General features: G+C 35.8%; 1 pseudogene; it reads left to right on the forward strand.

Moving 5' to 3' along the window:
- Positions 1-721: 721 nt before the first annotated feature.
- LOC140158980 (arylsulfatase B-like) lies at positions 722-23,642 on the forward strand (annotated as a pseudogene).
- The last annotated feature ends 271 nt before the right edge of the window (positions 23,643-23,913 follow it).

Genomic DNA, 23,913 nt, shown 5'->3' on the forward strand with positions numbered 1-23,913 from the left:
TTATTACCCTGAGGTTATTGATTTGGATTTGACATGGTTCATAAACCTTTTATAATGCATGCCCCCAGATTTACATAAATTTATAGAATCGGTAGTATTAAAATTCACCATTTTTAATAGGACTCCATGCATGGGTAATTTGTGCAAGGACAGTCAACATTTCTACATGTTCTACACAGACCTATTGTAAATTTGAAGCATTGGGTATATGAATACGGGATATATTATGACGGGACAACTTGAAGTCTGCTTGGTCTACATCTCGATGGTTTGGACAGCAATATAGATCATGATGGCACATCCATGACATTAAACATGCTAATAAATTTACTTTTTAAGTAGCCAATCTGATGTTATAACTTCTGGTGCACATGCGGAACTCAGTCTAAGATACTTTCGATGATACGTCATTTATTTGTTGGTCATTTTGATGACTATCATTTGAATAAACTTCTGGCGAAGTTTAAGATTTTCCAAGCTGATGTTAAAGCTTTTGGCGAAGTCAAATGATGTGGACGTAGTGTGATTTGCCTCCAGGCAGCCTTTTACCGGTACCACAGCTTTTACCGAAACAGAAAGATAAAGTATGACGCGACGCGTACGCCAATATAAAAATTGTGCAGGTAGGGTAGGGATTATGTCAGAAATTAATCATTTGTTCTGGGACTAGGTAGGGATATGTACAACCAGAGAAGATGTAATAACATCTTCTCTGGTACAACTTAATCTGTGTGTTTTCATAAATAATTCATAATTATTTATACGAATACAGAACAAACACACAAACTGACATTATAATAGATTCAAGCAGAGAAATATGATATGATGGTATAACTGTCAACATTATAAATAACTAAATAATATTGAGGACCACTGACTTTCGCAGTCCAGCAGCCGCAGCTTTGTATTAAGAGAATTTTTTTTCTAGCATATGGCAATCAAGACAGCTAGAATATCTACAGGCCCATTACAATAGCAAATCTCCGTGTGTTTGTGTGATTGCCTCATTGTTTTAGCCCCATCTAACCCAAAAAAACACACACAACCACCCCCACACCCCTCCCCACAAACACACACCCACACGAAATGGCAATGCAGTGGACAACGTTCCTCATATTCGCGTCGATGTTTTCGTTCATCAAGGAGTATCAACAGCACAAACCACCACGGCCGCATATTGTGTTTGTCCTGGCGGATGACTTAGGCTACAATGACATCGGATACCATGCTGTCCATGGTATGTCTGCAGTCAAAACACCGCACTTGGATACACTGGCTTCAGAAGGTGTCAAACTGGAGAATTATTATGTGCAACCTATTTGTTCACCATCGAGGAGTGTCCTCATGACAGGGAGATATCTGGTAAGTACAGTTTAATAAATTAGGGTGCAAACTAAAATATTTTAGAACTCTACCGAATTGCTGAAGTGATACTTAAATGTAAATATATAATTCACTAATCTTATAATTCACTAATATTAATTCACTAATCTTTGCACAAGCACAAATGATACGGAGACAAATTACAGGGAATAATCAGAAATAATTAGGGTGATTACGTAACTGATGCATGCATGAACCATACGAGGGGATATCAAAAAGTTTTAGAAATCGCCCAGAAGTGAAAGAGCTATATCAATGAAATTTTGTCAGTGCAATCACTGGTCCTTATGTACACTATGGTGCAAAAATGGTCTCATAAGTATGTTTACTTTTTTTACAGGAGCTACAATCCCGGAAAAAATGTGTTCGAACACCCACTGTAATTCCTATGTTCTTCTTAGCATAGTGCGCACGCTATATGTGTCACTGGAAACTAAGAATTATAATAGTGTTGTCTCAATGTTCATCTTAATCATGCCCCCTCCCCTTTCCCCACCAAACAATGTTGGGAGAAGATATGGTGAAGATTAGCATATTGGGCATGTCAACATTGTACGGGGTAAAAGGGGGACCATTTCCAATAAGGCCTTAAAAGTGTTCGAACAAATATTTCTAAGATTGTCTGAGGAATTCCAAAATCAGTTCTTGCTTCTTCACATTTGGGTTCACAACTTCAGATCCAGTAGAGCGATTGAAATGAAACTTAGACATGTTAGTTTATATACATTAAGGAACATAGGGAACAAAAAATATTACATTACATTTATAAATATTTCAGGGCTCGGTCACTTTAAACATACATTTTCATCAAATTTTGACTAAGTTAAGTCGAATAAGACGTAGAATACCTTATACATAGCCCCAAACATTTTAAAACATAGCAATTTGGATAGTTAAAAAGTTAACAATCTTTTTGGAAAATCATTCACCACCTTTTATATTTGCTATGACACTAAGGGCACCGTCAAGCAAACATCACACGGATGTGGGATGCAAATTTATCATAGTTATCTGCAGTAGATAGCGAAATAATGCAACGAAATCTACCAACTTAAGTCCATTGCTTTGCCAAACTTCTCCTTCCAAACTAGTAATTCCCGACCCCACGAAAGTATACCTCAAAGAATGCAAGCAAATACAAAGAAAAAGAAAAAGAAATCATTAAAGACCCCCCCCCCCCCAAATAAAATGAAAGAAGCAAAGAAAGGAAACCAAAACAAAATAGCAAAGAAAACACTAAAAAGAAATAAAAGAAGATAAAACAAACAATCAAATTAAAAAGAAAACCATGAATTAAAAAAGAAGGAGGAATAAAAAGTATTGGTATGCAAGTTCAGGGTTTTTTCATGATTGCCATTATATTTGATTGGAATAAAAGAAAATATAAACACTTCAAAAATGCTGTCTTCCGATTAAACAAACACCGATGAGGCCTTAGGCAATCTCACATGGGCAAAGTTCATTAAAACATGATTTGCGTTGTATCTTCTGTGGGTATAACAATATGTACACTGAAAGTGTTTAATTAATGAAACCCTATTTATGGTAAAGGTGAATCGTTGCTCATCTCCCCATTGAAAACACACAGTATGCACGGTTGACCACAAAACATAAAGAATAATAAGATTTACTTTTCTATTATATGGTAAATCGATGGATATGCGTGCTTGTCTATGTGTGTAAATCATTACGAATTACCATTTGACCATCCTAACCATGGTGTATTTAAAATGTTTAATACAACACAATTTCACACATTAGGCTAAATTTGGTCAAGTGACGTTTTTATTATAAACTATTTTTAAAACAATAAATGTGCGTATCCGATGCGTATCTCTCCCTTCCTATCACTCGCTCTCTCCTCGTTCTCGACCCCCCCATTTATCATACAGTGGTACTGTGTGACATTTAAATAAATAACATTGAATTTACGAGTAATGTTTATTTTTATTTTTATTTTAGCTGAAAATAAATTTTAATCCCTCCTCTTAGTTTATTATGTACATATGCGCAATTAGCATAGCACATAAACCATTAAGGCATGTATTTGTGTGTACAAAACGCTATATTAAATCTATGGTAACTGACCGCTATCCAAATATTCATTGATTTCCTCCATATTTGGTGAGATGATAGCAAATCATGTTTCTGACATGTGTGCCAAATTGCATTAAGATCGATGGCGTAACTGCAGAGTTATTGTCCAAAAACTAAAATCAGATGATTTTGCTAAGCAATATTATAGACAATCCCGGAAAAATGTGTTCGAACACCCACTGTAATTCCTATGTTCTTCTTAGCATAGTGCGCACGCTATATGAGTCACTGGAAACTAAGAATTATAATAGTGTTGTCTCAATGTTCATCTTAAGCATGCCCCTCCCTTTCCCCACCAAACAATGTTGGGAGAAGATATGGTGAAGATTAGCATATTGGGCATGTCAACATTGTACGGGGTAGAAGGGGGACCATTTCCAATAAGGCCTTAAAAGTGTTCGAACAAATATTTCTAAGATTGTCTGAGGAATTCCAAAATCAGTTCTTGCTTCTTCACATTTGGGTTCACAACTTCAGATCCAGTAGAGCGATTGAAATGAAACTTAGACATGTTAGTTTATATACATTAAGGAACATAGGGAACAAAATATATTACATTACATTTATAAATATTTCAGGGCTCGGTCACTTTAAACATACATTTTCATCAAATTTTGACTAAGTTAAGTCGAATAAGACGTAGAATACCTTATACATAGCCCCAAACATTTTAAAACATAGCAATTTGGATAGTTAAAAAGTTAACAATCTTTTGGAAAATCATTCACCACCTTTTATATTTGCTATGACACTAAGGGCACCGTCAAGCAAACATCACACGGATGTGGGATGCAAATTTATCATAGTTATCTGCAGTAGATAGCGAAATAATGCAACGAAATCTACCAACTTAAGTCCATTGCTTTGCCAAACTTCTCCTTCCAAACTAGTAATTCCCGACCCCACGAAAGTATACCTCAAAGAATGCAAGCAAATACAAAGAAAAAGAAAAAGAAATCATTAAAGACCCCCCCAAATAAAATGAAAGAAGCAAAGAAAGGAAACCAAAACAAAATAGCAAAGAAAACACTAAAAAGAAATAAAAGAAGATAAAACAAACAATCAAATTAAAAAGAAAACCATGAATTAAAAAAGAAGGAGGAATAAAAAGTATTGGTATGCAAGTTCAGGGTTTTTTCATGATTGCCATTATATTTGATTGGAATAAAAGAAAATATAAACACTTCAAAAATGCTGTCTTCCGATTAAACAAACACCGATGAGGCCTTAGGCAATCTCACATGGGCAAAGTTCATTAAAACATGATTTGCGTTGTATCTTCTGTGGGTATAACAATATGTACACTGAAAGTGTTTAATTAATGAAACCCTATTTATGGTAAAGGTGAATCGTTGCTCATCTCCCCATTGAAAACACACAGTATGCACGGTTGACCACAAAACATAAAGAATAATAAGATTTACTTTTCTATTATATGGTAAATCGATGGATATGCGTGCTTGTCTATGTGTGTAAATCATTACGAATTACCATTTGACCATCCTAACCATGGTGTATTTAAAATGTTTAATACAACACAATTTCACACATTAGGCTAAATTTGGTCAAGTGACGTTTTTATTATAAACTATTTTTAAAACAATAAATGTGCGTATCCGATGCGTATCTCTCCCTTCCTATCACTCGCTCTCTCCCTCGTTCTCGACCCCCCCCCCCCCATTTATCATACAGTGGTACTGTGTGACATTTAAATAAATAACATTGAATTTACGAGTAATGTTTATTTTTATTTTTATTTTTAGCTGAAAATAAATTTTTAATCCCTCCTCTTAGTTTATTATGTACATATGCGCAATTAGCATAGCACATAAACCATTAAGGCATGTATTTGTGTGTACAAAACGCTATATTAAATCTATGGTAACTGACCGCTATCCAAATATTCATTGATTTCCTCCATATTTGGTGAGATGATAGCAAATCATGTTTCTGACATGTGTGCCAAATTGCATTAAGATCGATGGCGTAACTGCAGAGTTATTGTCCAAAAACTAAAATCAGATGATTTTGCTAAGCAATTTTGTAGACAATCCCGGAAAAAATGTGTTCGAACACCCACTGTAATTCCTATGTTCTTCTTAGCATAGTGCGCACGCTATATGAGTCACTGGAAACTAAGAATTATAATAGTGTTGTCTCAATGTTCATCTTAAGCATGCCCCCTCCCCTTTCCCCACCAAACAATGTTGGGAGAAGATATGGTGAAGATTAGCATATTGGGCATGTCAACATTGTACGGGGTAAAAGGGGACCATTTCAATAAGGCCTTAAAAGTGTTCGAACAAATATTTCTAAGATTGTCTGAGGAATTCCAAAATCAGTTCTTGCTTCTTCACATTTGGGTTCACAACTCAGATCCAGTAGAGCGATTGAAATGAAACTTAGACATGTTAGTTTATATACATTAAGGAACATAGGGAACAAAAAATATTACATTACATTTATAAATATTTCAGGGCTCGGTCACTTTAAACATACATTTTCATCAAATTTTGACTAAGTTAAGTCGAATAAGACGTAGAATACCTTATACATAGCCCCAAACATTTTAAAACATAGCAATTTGGATAGTTAAAAAGTTAACAATCTTTTTGGAAAATCATTCACCACCTTTTATATTTGCTATGACACTAAGGGCACCGTCAAGCAAACATCACACGGATGTGGGATGCAAATTTATCATAGTTATCTGCAGTAGATAGCGAAATAATGCAACGAAATCTACCAACTTAAGTCCATTGCTTTGCCAAACTTCTCCTTCCAAACTAGTAATTCCCGACCCCACGAAAGTATACCTCAAAGAATGCAAGCAAATACAAAGAAAAAGAAAAAGAAATCATTAAAGACCCCCCCCCCCCCCAAATAAAATGAAAGAAGCAAAGAAAGGAAACCAAAACAAAATAGCAAAGAAAACACTAAAAAGAAATAAAAGAAGATAAAACAAACAATCAAATTAAAAAGAAAACCATGAATTAAAAAAGAAGGAGGAATAAAAAGTATTGGTATGCAAGTTCAGGGTTTTTTCATGATTGCCATTATATTTGATTGGAATAAAAGAAAATATAAACACTTCAAAAATGCTGTCTTCCGATTAAACAAACACCGATGAGGCCTTAGGCAATCTCACATGGGCAAAGTTCATTAAAACATGATTTGCGTTGTATCTTCTGTGGGTATAACAATATGTACACTGAAAGTGTTTAATTAATGAAACCCTATTTATGGTAAAGGTGAATCGTTGCTCATCTCCCAATTGAAAACACACAGTATGCACGGTTGACCACAAAACATAAAGAATAATAAGATTTACTTTTCTATTATATGGTAAATCGATGGATATGCGTGCTTGTCTATGTGTAAATCATTACGAATTACCATTTGACCATCCTAACCATGGTGTATTTAAAATGTTTAATACAACACAATTTCACACATTAGGCTAAATTTGGTCAAGTGACGTTTTTATTATAAACTATTTTTAAAACAATAAATGTGCGTATCCGATGCGTATCTCTCCTTCCTATCACTCGCTCTCTCCCTCGTTCTCGACCCCCCCATTTATCATACAGTGGTACTGTGTGACATTTAAATAAATAACATTGAATTTACGAGTAATGTTTATTTTTATTTTTATTTTTAGCTGAAAATAAATTTTTAATCCCTCCTCTTAGTTTATTATGTACATATGCGCAATTAGCATAGCACATAAACCATTAAGGCATGTATTTGTGTGTACAAAACGCTATATTAAATCTATGGTAACTGACCGCTATCCAAATATTCATTGATTTCCTCCATATTTGGTGAGATGATAGCAAATCATGTTTCTGACATGTGTGCCAAATTGCATTAAGATCGATGGCGTAACTGCAGAGTTATTGTCCAAAAACTAAAATCAGATGATTTTGCTAAGCAATTTTGTAGACAATCCCGGAAAAAATGTGTTCGAACACCCACTGTAATTCCTATGTTCTTCTTAGCATAGTGCGCACGCTATATGAGTCACTGGAAACTAAGAATTATAATAGTGTTGTCTCAATGTTCATCTTAAGCATGCCCCTCCCTTTCCCCACCAAACAATGTTGGGAGAAGATATGGTGAAGATTAGCATATTGGGCATGTCAACATTGTACGGGGTAAAAGGGGGACCATTTCCAATAAGGCCTTAAAAGTGTTCGAACAAATATTTCTAAGATTGTCTGAGGAATTCCAAAATCAGTTCTTGCTTCTTCACATTTGGGTTCACAACTTCAGATCCAGTAGAGCGATTGAAATGAAACTTAGACATGTTAGTTTATATACATTAAGGAACATAGGGAACAAAAAATATTACATTACATTTATAAATATTTCAGGGCTCGGTCACTTTAAACATACATTTTCATCAAATTTTGACTAAGTTAAGTCGAATAAGACGTAGAATACCTTATACATAGCCCCAAACATTTTAAAACATAGCAATTTGGATAGTTAAAAGTTAACAATCTTTTTGGAAAATCATTCACCACCTTTTATATTTGCTATGACACTAAGGGCACCGTCAAGCAAACATCACACGGATGTGGGATGCAAATTTATCATAGTTATCTGCAGTAGATAGCGAAATAATGCAACGAAATCTACCAACTTAAGTCCATTGCTTTGCCAAACTTCTCCTTCCAAACTAGTAATTCCCGACCCCACGAAAGTATACCTCAAAGAATGCAAGCAAATACAAAGAAAAAGAAAAAGAAATCATTAAAGACCCCCCAAATAAAATGAAAGAAGCAAAGAAAGGAAACCAAAACAAAATAGCAAAGAAAACACTAAAAAGAAATAAAAGAAGATAAAACAAACAATCAAATTAAAAAGAAAACCATGAATTAAAAAAGAAGGAGGAATAAAAAGTATTGGTATGCAAGTTCAGGGTTTTTTCATGATTGCCATTATATTTGATTGGAATAAAAGAAAATATAAACACTTCAAAAATGCTGTCTTCCGATTAAACAAACACCGATGAGGCCTTAGGCAATCTCACATGGGCAAAGTTCATTAAAACATGATTTGCGTTGTATCTTCTGTGGGTATAACAATATGTACACTGAAAGTGTTTAATTAATGAAACCCTATTTATGGTAAAGGTGAATCGTTGCTCATCTCCCAATTGAAAACACACAGTATGCACGGTTGACCACAAAACATAAAGAATAATAAGATTTACTTTTCTATTATATGGTAAATCGATGGATATGCGTGCTTGTCTATGTGTGTAAATCATTACGAATTACCATTTGACCATCCTAACCATGGTGTATTTAAAATGTTTAATACAACACAATTTCACACATTAGGCTAAATTTGGTCAAGTGACGTTTTTATTATAAACTATTTTTAAAACAATAAATGTGCGTATCCGATGCGTATCTCTCCTTCCTATCACTCGCTCTCTCCCTCGTTCTCGACCCCCCCATTTATCATACAGTGGTACTGTGTGACATTTAAATAAATAACATTGAATTTACGAGTAATGTTTATTTTTATTTTTATTTTAGCTGAAAATAAATTTTTAATCCCTCCTCTTAGTTTATTATGTACATATGCGCAATTAGCATAGCACATAAACCATTAAGGCATGTATTTGTGTGTACAAAACGCTATATTAAATCTATGGTAACTGACCGCTATCCAAATATTCATTGATTTCCTCCATATTTGGTGAGATGATAGCAAATCATGTTTCTGACATGTGTGCCAAATTGCATTAAGATCGATGGCGTAACTGCAGAGGTATTGTCCAAAAACTAAAATCAGATGATTTTGCTAAGCAATTTTGTAGACAATCCCGGAAAAATGTGTTCGAACACCCACTGTAATTCCTATGTTCTTCTTAGCATAGTGCGCACGCTATATGAGTCACTGGAAACTAAGAATTATAATAGTGTTGTCTCAATGTTCATCTTAAGCATGCCCCCTCCCCTTTCCCCACCAAACAATGTTGGGAGAAGATATGGTGAAGATTAGCATATTGGGCATGTCAACATTGTACGGGGTAAAAGGGGGACCATTTCCAATAAGGCCTTAAAAGTGTTCGAACAAATATTTCTAAGATTGTAGATGTCACTACCTGCCTATGTAACCGCATAACCAGCAAAATGGAGAAAATTGAGGCATGCAGCATGATTAAGTTCCATTTTAAGGGTTACAGTGCCCAGAAAATCTGTGATGAAATAAAAATTCCTTTTCCAAAAAGCGACAGTGACATATCACAATCACCACTGAAGATAACTTTCATTTCATCATCAATTTTCTAGGCACTGCAACCCTTCAAAAGCAGGATCTTAATAATGCTGCTTGCCTCAATTTTCTCAATCTTGCAGTTTATGCGCAGTAACTGGGGCAGCGGGTTATTGGCATCTAGTGCCACCTGTAAAAAAAAAGTAAACATACCTATGAGACCATTTTTCATTGATATAGCTATTTCACTTCTGGGCGATTTCTAAAACTTTTTGATACCCCCTCGTATTTTGTACTTTCTTTGTTCTCAAAATTACAAAAAGAGAGACTTTTATGAAGATAATAATGTTACTCTTCACCATGCTATTAAAACTTTAACACAAACGAAATTAAAAAATGTGAATGCAAACTTCAGATAAAATCAAAGAATGGGCTGACATGGGAATCGAACCGAGCCACATACGAAGTGAAATTGGCTCTATTCAAAAGAAATTTTCGGATATCGGAATAAAAAAAAGTATCCAATAATAGTAGCCACTTCATAGTTACTTCAAAACTAGTGGATTTTTTTGGTAAAAATATAGGGAGTTTATTAATCATAACGGGAGTGTGTATGGACAGTGTCACTTGTGTGGTTAACAGGCTCTTTATTTGAGCGTATGTATATATAAAACTATCACGTGGAAATACAGTTTCAAAATTATATGAATGCAGAGTGGAACAAAAGTAAATTTAATATACTTTCCGTCCACATATTGTAGCCTATCGGAGTTGTATTCATTAAGGGGGTACTGCACTCCTTGATAAATTTGTGACTATTTTTGCATTTTTCTCAAAAAATAATACACTGATAACAAAACTTATATATACAGGGTGTCCCAGAAAAAATTACCGAGCGAATATAATTGAACGTAAGTCGAGACACATACATCAGAATTACAAAATTTAAAATGTAGGGCATAGCTTAGTTTGTTGTCCACTACATACGAAAATTGTATTTGATTCGGTTGACTGGTTGCGAAGAAATGAACGATTACATAAGGCATGCATCAATTCAGTTCATTCCAAGTTTGATCAACAGGCGCTTTTTTCATATCGCTCACCGCTTCCTAAAGTTTGTGTATATCATTAAATTTAGTCCATATTATCTATTTTATAATCGGACGGTTTTATGTCATTCATGCTTTCACTGCAGATGAATAACAGTTTGTCCGAGAAAACTTTCTGCAATTGGAAGCTTTCCAACTTCAATTCTTTATGTTCTGCAAGTATGTTATATTTTAACTTTCCAAAGAACATTTGACCCAAGAATAACAATGATCAAGTGCTTACAGCTTTACGCGTGATTTTTGATACCATCCAATATTAATGTTGAAGTTTTAAAAGATTTAAACTTTGCATTATAATTTCATGGGAAAAATTCCAAAAACATTTATGTGTGTGAGAAATTTTTTTAACCAGCTGGAATTCTTTATGCAATAATTCTTTACAGACCATTATCTTACATGCAAGCTTTCATTTTCAATATCGTGCAGGTTTTCAAATTTGAACAAAACCTAATTAAATGTTTTGCATGAAACAGATTGTTTAAAAAGAACAAAAAGGGTTTCACAGAACAAAATATGAAGCACATTGACAGTTTAAACCACTAGTGCGCATTATGTTGTGAATGATCTTTCTTGCAAACTTGGAATGAAGTGAATTGACGCATGCCTTGCTTGTGCAATCGCTCATTTCTTCGCCATTAGTCAACCGATTCCAATAAAATTGACGTATAAGATGCAGAATAAGATGAGCTACACGCTGATGTTTAGATTTTTGGATTCTGATGTCTATTTCTCGACTTACGTCCAAATTCATTCGCCTGGTAATTTTTTCTGGGACACCCTGTATAGGGGAGCTTAGGGGCAAGGGATCCCGTTACTAACCTGGAATTTCAGTGACTCAAGACAAGCAGTACGTTATTTATGATAAGAAAAGAGGTAACGCCAGAATGTACTTTCTTATAATGAACCACTTGTCTTGAATCACTGAAATTTCAGTGAAGTAATTGGATTCCTTGCCCCTATAATATACATAACTTTTGTATCCAGTGTGTAGTTATTTTTTGAGAAAAATGCAAAATTAGTCACAAAATTTATCAGGGGGTAATACCACCTTAAGGGAAGGGGTATGAACGTTTGGACAGTATTTATTGTGGGACATTAGAGCACATCAGACATATCGAATTGCATTCTGAATATTATTACGAAGAATGTCCTTCTGATATCAAATAATTTTGATTTTTGAAATTCGCAATGTAATACACATTTTATGGCAAATCATTAAAATTGATATTTTTGATATTTAACAGTACTTGAAGTAAACTTTATAAATCTGATGATTTATACTTAAAGTGTATGTAGGTGGGATGAAAAGCCGACGATCAATTGAAAATTTTGACCTTTCGTATTGAAGATATGGATTTTTGTCCCCAAAACACACACAAAAAATAGGTCTTTTTGGGGAAAAAATCCATATCTTCAATATAAAAGGACAAAATTTTCAATTGATCGTCGGCTTTTCCTCCCAGCTACATACACTTTAAGAATATATCATTAGATTTATAAAATTTATTTCGAGGACTGTTATATATCAAAAATTTGAAAAATATCAAATTTTAATATTTGTCATAAAATTTGTATTATATCGTGAATATTTGATATCAGAAAGACATGCTTTGTATTCAGGATGCAATTCGATACGTCTGAGGTGCTCTCATGTCCCACAAAAAATACTGTCGAAACACCATAAACGCTCATTCTAGATCCCTTAAAGCCATTTATAATATATACACTCAATGTCCATCATCTGTGTTGCTGATCGGAGCCAAAGTACAACCTAACAGCTTTTTACGTAAACACTGCAAAAAAGTTTCGTTAGAACCACAGTTGGGCGACATCTTTTATGAACTTGTTGTTCAAATAATATTCACCAAAATGTGGAATTTCTGACATCTACGAGCCCAACGTTGAGAAATACATAATTGATAAAACTGAACCGGGTGAATTGAAACGGAGGTAAATTCTACAACGTTTGGAGGTTTGGATTTGCCCAACAGTTGGTGTAGGGATGCATATTTCCACAACTTTGGGAAAAATTTCGCCCAACTTTTTTGCAGTGTAGTGTTCATCAATAACAACAACTAATTTCTGGTTGGTTTCATATTGTCGATTAATAAATTTATGATATCTGCTTACCATACATAACTCAATATACCGTATCAAACGTGCTCTTATTTCATGTATTTCGTGTTAATACCATTAGATCCGGTATGGTTTACAACATCGGCTATTTAAAGCAGCTCAGCCAACCTGTTTGCCTCTAAGTGAAACCACCTTACCGGAGAAACTAAAAGAGTTGGGTTATATGACACATGCAATAGGAAAATGGCATCTTGGTTATTGTAGAACAGAGTGTCTACCAACGCGTCGCGGGTTCGACTCTTTTTTCGGTAAGTTGCGCAGTTATCCTGATCAATAAAATGAGCGCATTGATGTAAATATATCTGATTATAGTAGTAGTCTAGTAGTGATCAATATAAAAATGTGAAAATTATAATTTATTGATGTAGTTTTTCGACTAATTTAAGAGAGAAAAAAGAAAATTCACTCTCGACGGCAGACGACAAGTTTCAATTTCGAAGACGTGACTTTCGTTCCGAAGTCCAAAAGTCCAGTAGCCTAATTTTTATTACCATATCTGGTACCAGCATGAACCTGCATTAAAATGAGTACAAACAAGCCTAGTATTTGGTTCAGTGGTTCTTATGATACAGCTATCGATATTTTGAAAAAATATCTCTAAACTTTACAATATAAAATATATTTCTTTCCTATTTTCATTTAATGAAAGGATACGGTGTAGGAGGTAAAGATCACTATGATCACAACAAGACATTCACTTATCACACGAACAGTCCTATTGGTAACAATTTGAACATTGCCATTGATAATGTGGAAGAATCCAGACCTCTGGACTTTGATATTGATGATTTGGAAGAGAGCAGCGACTTTGCTTTTGATGATTTGCAACAGAGGGGACTTCTGGGTTATGTTCGCAACGGAGTGGAAGAAAAATGGACCGGGAAAGATTTGAGGGCAAATGAGACAATGGAATGGAAATATGAAGGGGTTTATTCTACGACTTTATTTACACATAAAGCACAGGAAACCATTGAGAGGCATGATCCGAAAGAGGTAATAATTCAATTCATCCTCTTTTGTTATTCTTAGAGAATAAAAGTATTGAGACCAGTCGTGTATTTATCGCCTGATATATAATAATACAGGGTGAGTCAAAAAAAGTGCAATAGAGCAAAGAATCGATATTTATGTAAGAACCAAGTTGAACTTTCCCATTATTGAAAGTTTCTATAAATGCTACACTCAATAGTCACCTTCTGTGAATAAATAAAGTGACTCGCTTCTACCGTTTAATTTTTATGAGTCCTTTTGCTGCGATACCCAATTTCATTATTTGTCCACGAAGTACCGTGTATTTTGAATGGGAGCACACAATGCACGATAAATGCACCAGCTCTGAAACTGACTTTAACTTAAATAAGGTTGATATGCGTTATTTTTATTTCTTTTTTACTGTTCAAACAAATTTCTAACATTACTTTAAGTCCTTCATACCCCACTCGACTCCAACTCCAGTTTTTTAAATCCCAATATGTCCAACTTACTGGATATTTTGAAATTCACTCCATTTCAATTTGCGCGCATTTCATTTCGGCATTTGAAAAGCCCGCTTACAAATTTGTATGTTTTTGATAGAGAATAAACATCTTTAAAGTAAAGGTAAAATGAAAAGAACAACAAATAATATTTCTTCTCCTTAAACAAGACCAAGGGCAATAACACTTTGGGTGCTCCATGTTATTTTAATGCCAGTGAGGTTAATAAAATGACAGTGGTTCCAAATCTACGTCGTACCTTACACAGAGTGGGCTGACATTCAAATTTTAGGTGTCTCTTGGACAAACATTAAAATTGGGTATCGCTATAAAATGTGTCATAAAAACATAACGGTAAATGCTAATTCCTTGATTTTTTCACACAAGATCACTAATGGATACGTTAATCATAAAATGTTTTTAAATCTAAAAGTTCAACTCGGTTCTTAAATAAAAATGGATTCTTTTCTCTATTGCACTTTTTTTTACTCACCCTGTATAACACGGTATACCATTATTCTACCTTTTTATTTAATAAGTGAAACAACGAAGCGAAATGCCATGCAAGTTGTTTTACGTGAAAATACATGTAATGAAATAATTGAAGATATTCATCAGGATTGTCTATATACATTATTCTCAGTCTACCACTATTTTTAGATCACGAGGCAGAACATAAGCTAACATAACTACATCATATAAAACTGGGAGGGGTCCAAATTCTTCATCAAGAAAGTGAAGAATCCACAAGGTTAAAAGCTATGAACAACGAGGGGGTTCAGCTATTTTCTCAGTCATGCATACAATAAGTGAATCCAGGAAAAATCAACTGGCTACATGTATATTCAGAGCTATTCAGCTAAGACGGCAAGTGCTAGTGTACTGGATACAGCTCGGTCAAAAAGAAGTAACCAGCCTTTAAGTTGCATATAACATCACCACTGATTGAGGGAACCTGGATTTGATTCGGTGAAGTTCTCTAGTAATAATGGTATCTAATGTGTTATATCGTCAGGCGACAGGGTCTCAAAACAATATTTTTGTTCTCATTCTCAAACAGATCAACAATAAAATTATGTGTGGACTGTGGAGTGGATGTATACTCTGAGTAGCAATGTAACTTATCTCTTTTTTACGATTTTCTTTTTCCTCCTGCCCCTCTCTTTGCTCGTGTAGCCCATGTTTCTCTACCTCGCATATAAAAACGTACATAGCCCTCTCCAGGCTCCCCAGCGATACATGGACATGTTTACACACATCGAGGACTACGGGAGGCGTTCTCTTGCTGCAATGGCTTACATCCTTGACGAAGGAGTCAAAAATGTCACTGATACACTCAAGAAAACTGGAATGTGGGATAATACAGTCTTCATATTTTCATCAGGTAATTATTTAAGAGCTTTTAAGTCACCGGAAGCCCAGCTACAGAAAATGGATGATACCTTTCAATGCCAATGGTTTATGTTTGATCATCTGTCTAGATCAGTTACTGTGTTTTACACCCGACTTAATCTATACATTTTTACTGCTTACTTACTGTATCATATTTGTTCTTGTTATAGCCGATTCAATCCATAGTGGGACGTTTTTCCAACAAATCGAGGCTGCCGGTCATTCATCTGTACCTCATCTTTCACGTGATATGCATGATCGCCCGGTAGCCTGAACTTGTTTGAAAAACGTTCCACGGTGGGTTGAATCTGCTATAATTTAGGCTTCATACAATTTGCCGCAGAATTTACAACTTTTACCTAACGTGATTTATACGTGAGTTGTACTTGGGCCTTGTAAGAGGCCTAAGTACAACTGGAAGAAGCTGCTTCATGCTCCTATTAAGAACCGTTTCCAGATTGAACTTTCAAACGGATTCTGGGTCCTCCAGTGTGACGACAACAACCAGTCACCAATTTCTGAGAGGTATAAAATGTTTCAAAAGTAGTAGAAGAAGTCGCGGAAAAGGTTGTTGGAAAATGTAGCCCTTGTGGAATGCCAAGCTGGGTGACAGACAAGACCCTCAAGTTGAGATCAGAAAGAGATGCGGCCAAGAAGACATATCTACTTGTTAGAACTCGCCACGCCAGAGAAGTGTGGAGAAAGCTCAACACCCAGCTCAACGAGTCACATAGGGCTGATGAACTTGCCACTATACACAGGCAGATGTAAGACCTGCAAGTAGCAAATGAAAATGGCAATTACAACACCACATGGAAAATAATCCATGACATCTCGGGGAAGAAATAGAGATCAAATCCCAAAGTGAAGAAGAGAGATGGGACAGTCCCCTCAAGTGACAAAGAACTACTTGCTGAGTGGAAAGACTACTTCTGTGCTTTGCTGAACAATGACAATGGACCACCAACATCTGATCTCCCACCACCCGCCGAGATGGACTTGCCTATTTGTGCTGATCCCCCTACCCTGGAAGAGATAAGAAAAGCCATTCAAGCAATGAAAACAATCAAAGCTGCTGGACTGGACTGTGCGATTACCACTGAGACACTCCAAGGTGATGGTGAAGCTATGGTAGACATCATCCATAATTTCTGTTTTTACAAAGCTTACGCTACCGGAACAGTGAATTACCAATGTTATTGTTCCCTTCCAAAGAAAGGAGACCTCAGCCTCATGAACATCACACTGATTTCAGTTGCAGCTAATGTGTATAATAGGATCCTACTGAATAGAATTAGGGACCGTGTTGATCCTGTAATAAGAAGTAACCAGGCCGGATTTAGACCAGGCACAAGCTGTGCACAGCAACAAACGCACCCCCTCCGTAGAATCATGGAGGCTTTCCATAGATACCAACTTCCACTAACTATAACATTCATGGACTTCCAGAAAGCCTTTGATTCAATCAACAGGAAGATGATGTGTTCTGTTTTGCGGCACTATGGTATCCCAGAGAGCATTGTAAGGGCAATACGTGTACTGTATACTAATTCACAAAGTGTCGTATTGGTAGATGGCAACATCTCGGATCCCTTCCTAGTGACTACTGGAGTATTGTAGGGGGATGTTCTAGCCCCATTCCTATTCATTGTTCTCATCGACTATTTGATGAAGATGGCTACCGAGGGGACTGACAGTGGTGTTGAAACACACCCGCGACAACTACGATATCCTGAGGATGCAGGAAGATGAACCATGTAGAAGATTATGCTCTCTACACCCCATTACATGGTAAAAGAAGACCTGGAAGGCAAAGAACATCCTACTTGTCTTATGTGCAAAAACTGTTGGGGGATTTCGACAACTTTCTACTGTCAGATGCCATTGCCACTTTGGCTTCAGATCGTAGTACATGGAGAAACTTTGTCGTCGCCTGCTTCGCAGCCGAATGAAATGAATGAAATTAAATGATTTATACGTGTTAGCAGTAAACATCTGAAGGAGATTAATGTCAAACATCTTTACTCTACTTCTTCCGGACGTTGGTGATGTTCTTTAACTCTCTTTCAGATGGTATTTCTAGCAGAGAGTTATACATTTTGCATGTTTTGTTACCAAAAACTCCTTTGAATTTCTCTGGGAAGCCTTGAATGTATAAGGGACTACCAGTTAACAAAGGTTTTTTTTGGGTTTTTTTATGAAGGAGAGTATTCGTCACTCTGAGGTTGGTTACTCTTGGACTCTTTGATTTGAGCTCGCTTAAAACTCCAATTTCCATAGCCATAACGTTAAAGAGGCGATTTGGGTCATAGAGTCGGCTCCTAAAAGAATGTTCCAGTCGCTTGATAATAAGAAATCGAGTCGCTTTATAATAAGAAATAAAGTAGTGTAAAAACGGCATTCCTGTCTTTTTTGCTCCATCACAGATAATGGCGGTATGCTTAGTCATGCAGGAAACAACTGGCCCCTGAATGGGGGAAATGGGGCTTATTGGAAGGAGGAATACGGGCAGCAGGATTCGTCAACAGTCCGTTACTTTCCAATCGCGTTAAAGGCACAGTTAACAAAGAACTGATGCACATCAGCGATTGGTTCCCTACGTTAGTAGATGGTGTTGCAGGTGGAAGTACCGCACAAATGAAGAAACCACTAGACGGAGTTAATCAATGGAAAATGATTAGGTACCTAAAGATATCGACAGCGTTATATGGGAACAAATGTGAACACGGTACGTGAACGAGCGGTGTCAATTTGCGTGCAATTCAAGGGTGCCGATTGGTTATAGCAACATCACATGACATCGCGCGTTTAAGCACCGCGTTCACGTTCGTTCACCTAGTGTATTGTCAAATACGTGGATCCCGAGTTCCTCTATACCATTTTCACCTAGATGTGGCAGTGATGTCAGTGCGCATTTCATTGGGCGCACCTTCAAATCGCTAACATAGATGCGCGAGCGAAGTTGACGTCACTGCCACATCAGGGTGAAAAATGGTATACCATTTTGATCGAAATTACCTTGTCATATAATTGCGTATATTGGATCAACCCGTAGCGTACGTCGGGAACTCGTAGGCTACTGTATGCTCTGCTGTTTGTGTGTATGGGGTGCTGATGGACACGCTTTAAACCCGCATTATTGTATTGCCATGATTTATGGGAAGGAATTTTGATCAAACTGACTTCCGGTAGAGAAACAGGTCCGCATCAACCGTTAATTACCAAACAACTTAGATATAAACCATACTTTTAAACTTCACCTTAACCTATAACCTAATTCCTAATCCTAACCTTAAACTTAACTCTGATCCTAACCCTAACAATTACAACGCTAACCCTACAATGCTAGCCCTTGTCTTAACCTTATCCCTATGCCTAATCCTAACCTAAAATGCCCTAAACTTGAACCCTTTGCGGACTAATAACCCGTCAAGACTAATTTGCTGTGTATATTCTGCACACCGTAACAAAATGAATACCAACTACATGTACAATATCAATGTCACATCATTACCGTACTCTATTTTTGGGGTAAATTTCCAGCGAAAGTGGCGCCTCCAACAGAAGTGAAATTCTATTAAACATTGATGAACTAGAAAAGTATCCGCAGATGACGTATACAGAGTATGACTATTGGCAAGCTAATATGGATAGAAAGGAAACGTTGAATCCATTGATACGAGCTGGTATCAGGAGTGGTGATTGGAAATTACTGACCGGTACCACAGGCGAGGGTGAGTAGTTGAAACACCTATTCAATTTGCAGCAATTTAGAACCATGGATTACGTTTCACAATAATGAATCTTCAAGATATTGCTGAGAGTGATGTGCTGGTAACCTCTCTTCTCCAGGGTTTATTTATGCCATTGCTGTGCCAGCCACGGTTTGATGTTTCCATCCACCAGGGGCTATTTTGTTCGTGCAGTGATAATAGAAATCCGTGCAGTGAGAATTAAAAATCCGTGTTTTCAAATATTTCTATACTAGTTTCAGCCCAAAAAATAAGAAATTAAAGAAGTTCCCCCACAAAGTAAGACTAATCTATAGTCGCGAAATCCTATATCCTATATTGTATAGTTTGTGGTGATCAGTCAAACATTCAATTGATAGGGGAAATCAAGCAAATAATTATTGCCTCACAACGCCTCCGGTAATGCCCTTTCCTCCCAATTTTTCGGTCACTCGTGGGGGAAAGCCTCTGGACGAGAAAATCCGCAACAGGCGTGAGCAGCTCCATTTACCGGTCAGAAATTGTCCAGAATTTAGACATTTTTAAATTAAAATTGCTGGTCAATTGAAAATGTTAAATGCTTTTAATATTGTGCAATCATTGTATGTGTTTTACTGTACGTTTAATGTTTTTATCTGGCAAATGAAATGAAATGAAATTAAAATTAAAATTGGGTATTGCTGTAAAATGTGTCATAACAACAGAACGGTAAGTGCTAATTGTTTTTTTCACACGAGGCCAATAATGAATATATCATGTGTGTTAAATCCTAAAAGTTCAATCTGGTTAAAATCTGATAAAATAAAGATGGATTCTTTGCACTATTGCAGTTTTTTACTCACCCTGTATATTGCTTGTAGAAAATAAACACCCTGTTTATGGACTGAACATCTTAGTGTTTTAAGTTGAGCACCATAGACATTTAGTTCATGAAGAGTGTGTTTAATCTTTTGTAATGAAATTTTTATGCAATTTGCCGACAACTTATGCACCTTTGCATCACTTAAGTTGCAGCAATCTTATCACATTTTGAGAACTTTATGCTACTGTGCGACAGGCTAAGAGATGGTAGAGACACGTGAACATTTCCTTCAACAATTAATAAAGAGGTTCTGTGTACTTTTATATGGAGTTATCAAAAAATGACAATTCAATTAAAAAGAATGATATTTTAAATGAAACCTATACCCTTCCAAGTAAATCAAAAGGATTTTTTATTATTATTATTACATTTTACAGATATTAATTTCGTGCAATTGTAGGCACCTGTGTGCATTTTATGCATTTTTGCAGAGTTTTTATTCGTTTTTGCATATCAATACCATTAATACCATAAACTTAATGACATTAATGATCCTAGTGTGTACTTTCATGGAGCTGTAGGTAAATAGAAATAATGACAAGTCAATTTAATCAATTAGTGAAATACATTAGTGCACCAGACATGTATCAATTTTCAACTTTAAAGGTCCGTAACCCGATCGACAGCATCATCCCCCGATTTTTCTCATTGTTGATGAGTTTTTGATAAATGAATCGTATTTTTCTCATTACCATCCTGCAATTTGAGTTTTGGGGTGTTTTTCACTGGTTTGCTGTCATTTACTCATCAGGCGGTCCACCGTTATTATAAGGACTATGCTAATGATTTAAAGATTGACGTGTAGAGAATAAACCATACTTGATTGACAGAAAGTACTAAATCTGTACCTATTACGGTTTCGTGACACCCATCATGCAAATGTGACCAAGCCAGGGCGGCCCGGTGAAGCAAAATGTGCATTGGAATAACACGGGAGTTTGGATAGAGATGGTATATTTCTTCTCATACAAATGTATGGTTCCCCGTTATTAAAGCTTGTACCGGGTTGAAAATTCAGATATTTTGAAAAGAATAAGTAATTGAAACATTACATAGAGAAAGTACTAAAATCATAGCTTTTACGTGATTATATATTTTTGAAAACGATTATTTATCCTTTTTCAAAAATGTCTTGATAAAATTATCAGTTTATAGAAAACTTTATAAACATGTCTTGACAATATGTGATTTCAATGTATTTTGGTATCTGAAAGGTAGCCAATTGGCTACCTTTTGCCTCGCTCCCAAAAAGTAGCCAATTGGACAGACAATTGGTTACTTTCAAATATCAAAAAGGTAGCCAATTGGCTACCTTTTCAGATGTAAGAAAAAAAGCAGCCAATTGGCTACCTTTCAGACATGAAAAAGGTAGCCAATTGGCTACCTTTTCAGATGTAAGAAAAAGGCAGCCAATTGGCTATCTTTCAGACATCAAAATACATTAAAATCACACATTTGTCGAGACATGTTTGGTAAATTCTTTATAAAATGACAGATTTGTAAAGACATTTTGGTAGATTTTCTCGAAATTTACAATATTTTGTCAAGACATTTTTGAAAGAGGGCAAATAATCGTTTTCAAAAATATATAATCGGAAGAGGACTCTAACTATTTCAGTTAATAATAACTGCATGATGTTCACATTTCTGCAAAATTGAACGTTTGCTGAAATTTAATTTATAACAAACTTAAGTTTATTTGTTATCTCTTTGACAAGCTACTTTAAAGATGGATGATCTGACCTCATCCCCCACTTTTTCAAATCAAAATAGAGATTTTGGCATCAGAAGAAAGCTCATATTTTTCTCATAATCCCAGTGAAATTTCGTTTAGATGTTATGAACAAAAAAATTAACAGCCTCATCCCCAATTGTGATATATACCACACTGACATACAGTTATAGGGCCATTGTGAAACACGTTTTTACTTCTAATATCAATACGGCTAATGCTATTTACCTCAAAACTTGGGAATTGGATTAATTTGATACAGGCCTCAATGTGAGGTACAAAACACAATACGAAAAAATCTGACCACCTACCTTTAACTGATATTTTCTCAAATATATTTGTTTGTTGTTATTCTTTCCTCCAGAAATATGGCTTCCTCCACCCGAGTCTGGAAGAGGTGAACAGGCACTAAGGGATACATCGCCTGAATGCGACACAGAAGGATCTGTGGTTAAATTATATAACATTAGATTTGATCCATCTGAAACGTGCAATATTGCAAGAAATCCCAAATTTTTACCTATAGTGAAAGAACTTTTTAGAAAATTAGAGGAATATGCCAACCAGGCCGTTCCGACATACTATCCTCCAAATGACCCAATGGCGAATCCTGCGTTAAGAGGAGGAGCTTGGACACCGTGGTTGGACAATGATCTGGAGACGTTACTGAAAATATACCCGTTTAGACATTAGCATATACAGTATTATTGATGATACCAAACCAATGGTTCTTGTTAAAGGCTATATCGGTGATCACCGCAAAAAAATATAATTGTAATGCAAATAGCTAAGGGACCGTTCACAAACACTTGTAAGGGGGGTCTGATGCAAAAAGGGGGGCCCTGAAAATGTTTGACCCTCTAGGCCTAGGGGGGGGGGGCTGAAAAAAATGACCACAAATTTTCCTTTCATTTCAAAAAAATGAAAAAACGGGTCCTAGATATTTTGATCTAGTTTTTAAAAATTAATAAAAAAAAAATTGGCCCAAGAATTTTTTTGTTACGATGCACGAAAAAGAAGTGGGCCAAAAACCGTTATTTTTGGGATTTTGGGCCAAAAATGGCATTTTGGCCCAAATTTGACCTCACATATGAACTTATCAAGTCTTTGCCATTCTAAATATACTTTAGACCAACAATTTAGAAGTTATGAGGCCCGAAAGTTTCCATAATTCCAGGGTTCAGACCAACCTTAAGCCCATGCTCATATGAAAAGGTGTGGATTCAATACACGAGATTCCAATGCTCATTGTAATGGAATTTATTTTTCCCCCATGTGCATGATTTTCACTGGGCATGCTGGGAGGGAGGATATAGCGAAAACTTCCGTTTTGACCTGTTATTTGTTATAACTCAACATACTCAATGACCGCAATATACATGACAATATGAATGCGACCAATGGCTTCCAAGACTCATTTCTTATTAGATCAATGTATTGCTCTGCAATAATAAACTGTATTATTTAAGCAAAATTGAAAAAATATGTAATGCCCCGGCTCGTCTGAACACTGAAGAATATAATTTTATAATATAAATAATAATGCCTCATTATAAGTATTTTTCACATGAAACAATGACAAAAGGTGGCAAATAGGATCTAGGAGTAAAACCCATGAAATGACCCTAAAGTCTCAAGTTGGTGGTTTTGAGACATTCCAATTGTTGAGTTGCTGTTCTTCGTTTGAAGACACATGTGAATGGGGACATAATTTGCTGTACTCTGTATTCATTTTTTTTTCAAAAACAAAGAACAGCAACTC

This window comes from Amphiura filiformis, chromosome 8 (genome assembly GCF_039555335.1).
Source record: "Amphiura filiformis chromosome 8, Afil_fr2py, whole genome shotgun sequence".
Classification (NCBI taxonomy): Eukaryota; Metazoa; Echinodermata; class Ophiuroidea; order Amphilepidida; family Amphiuridae; genus Amphiura; species Amphiura filiformis.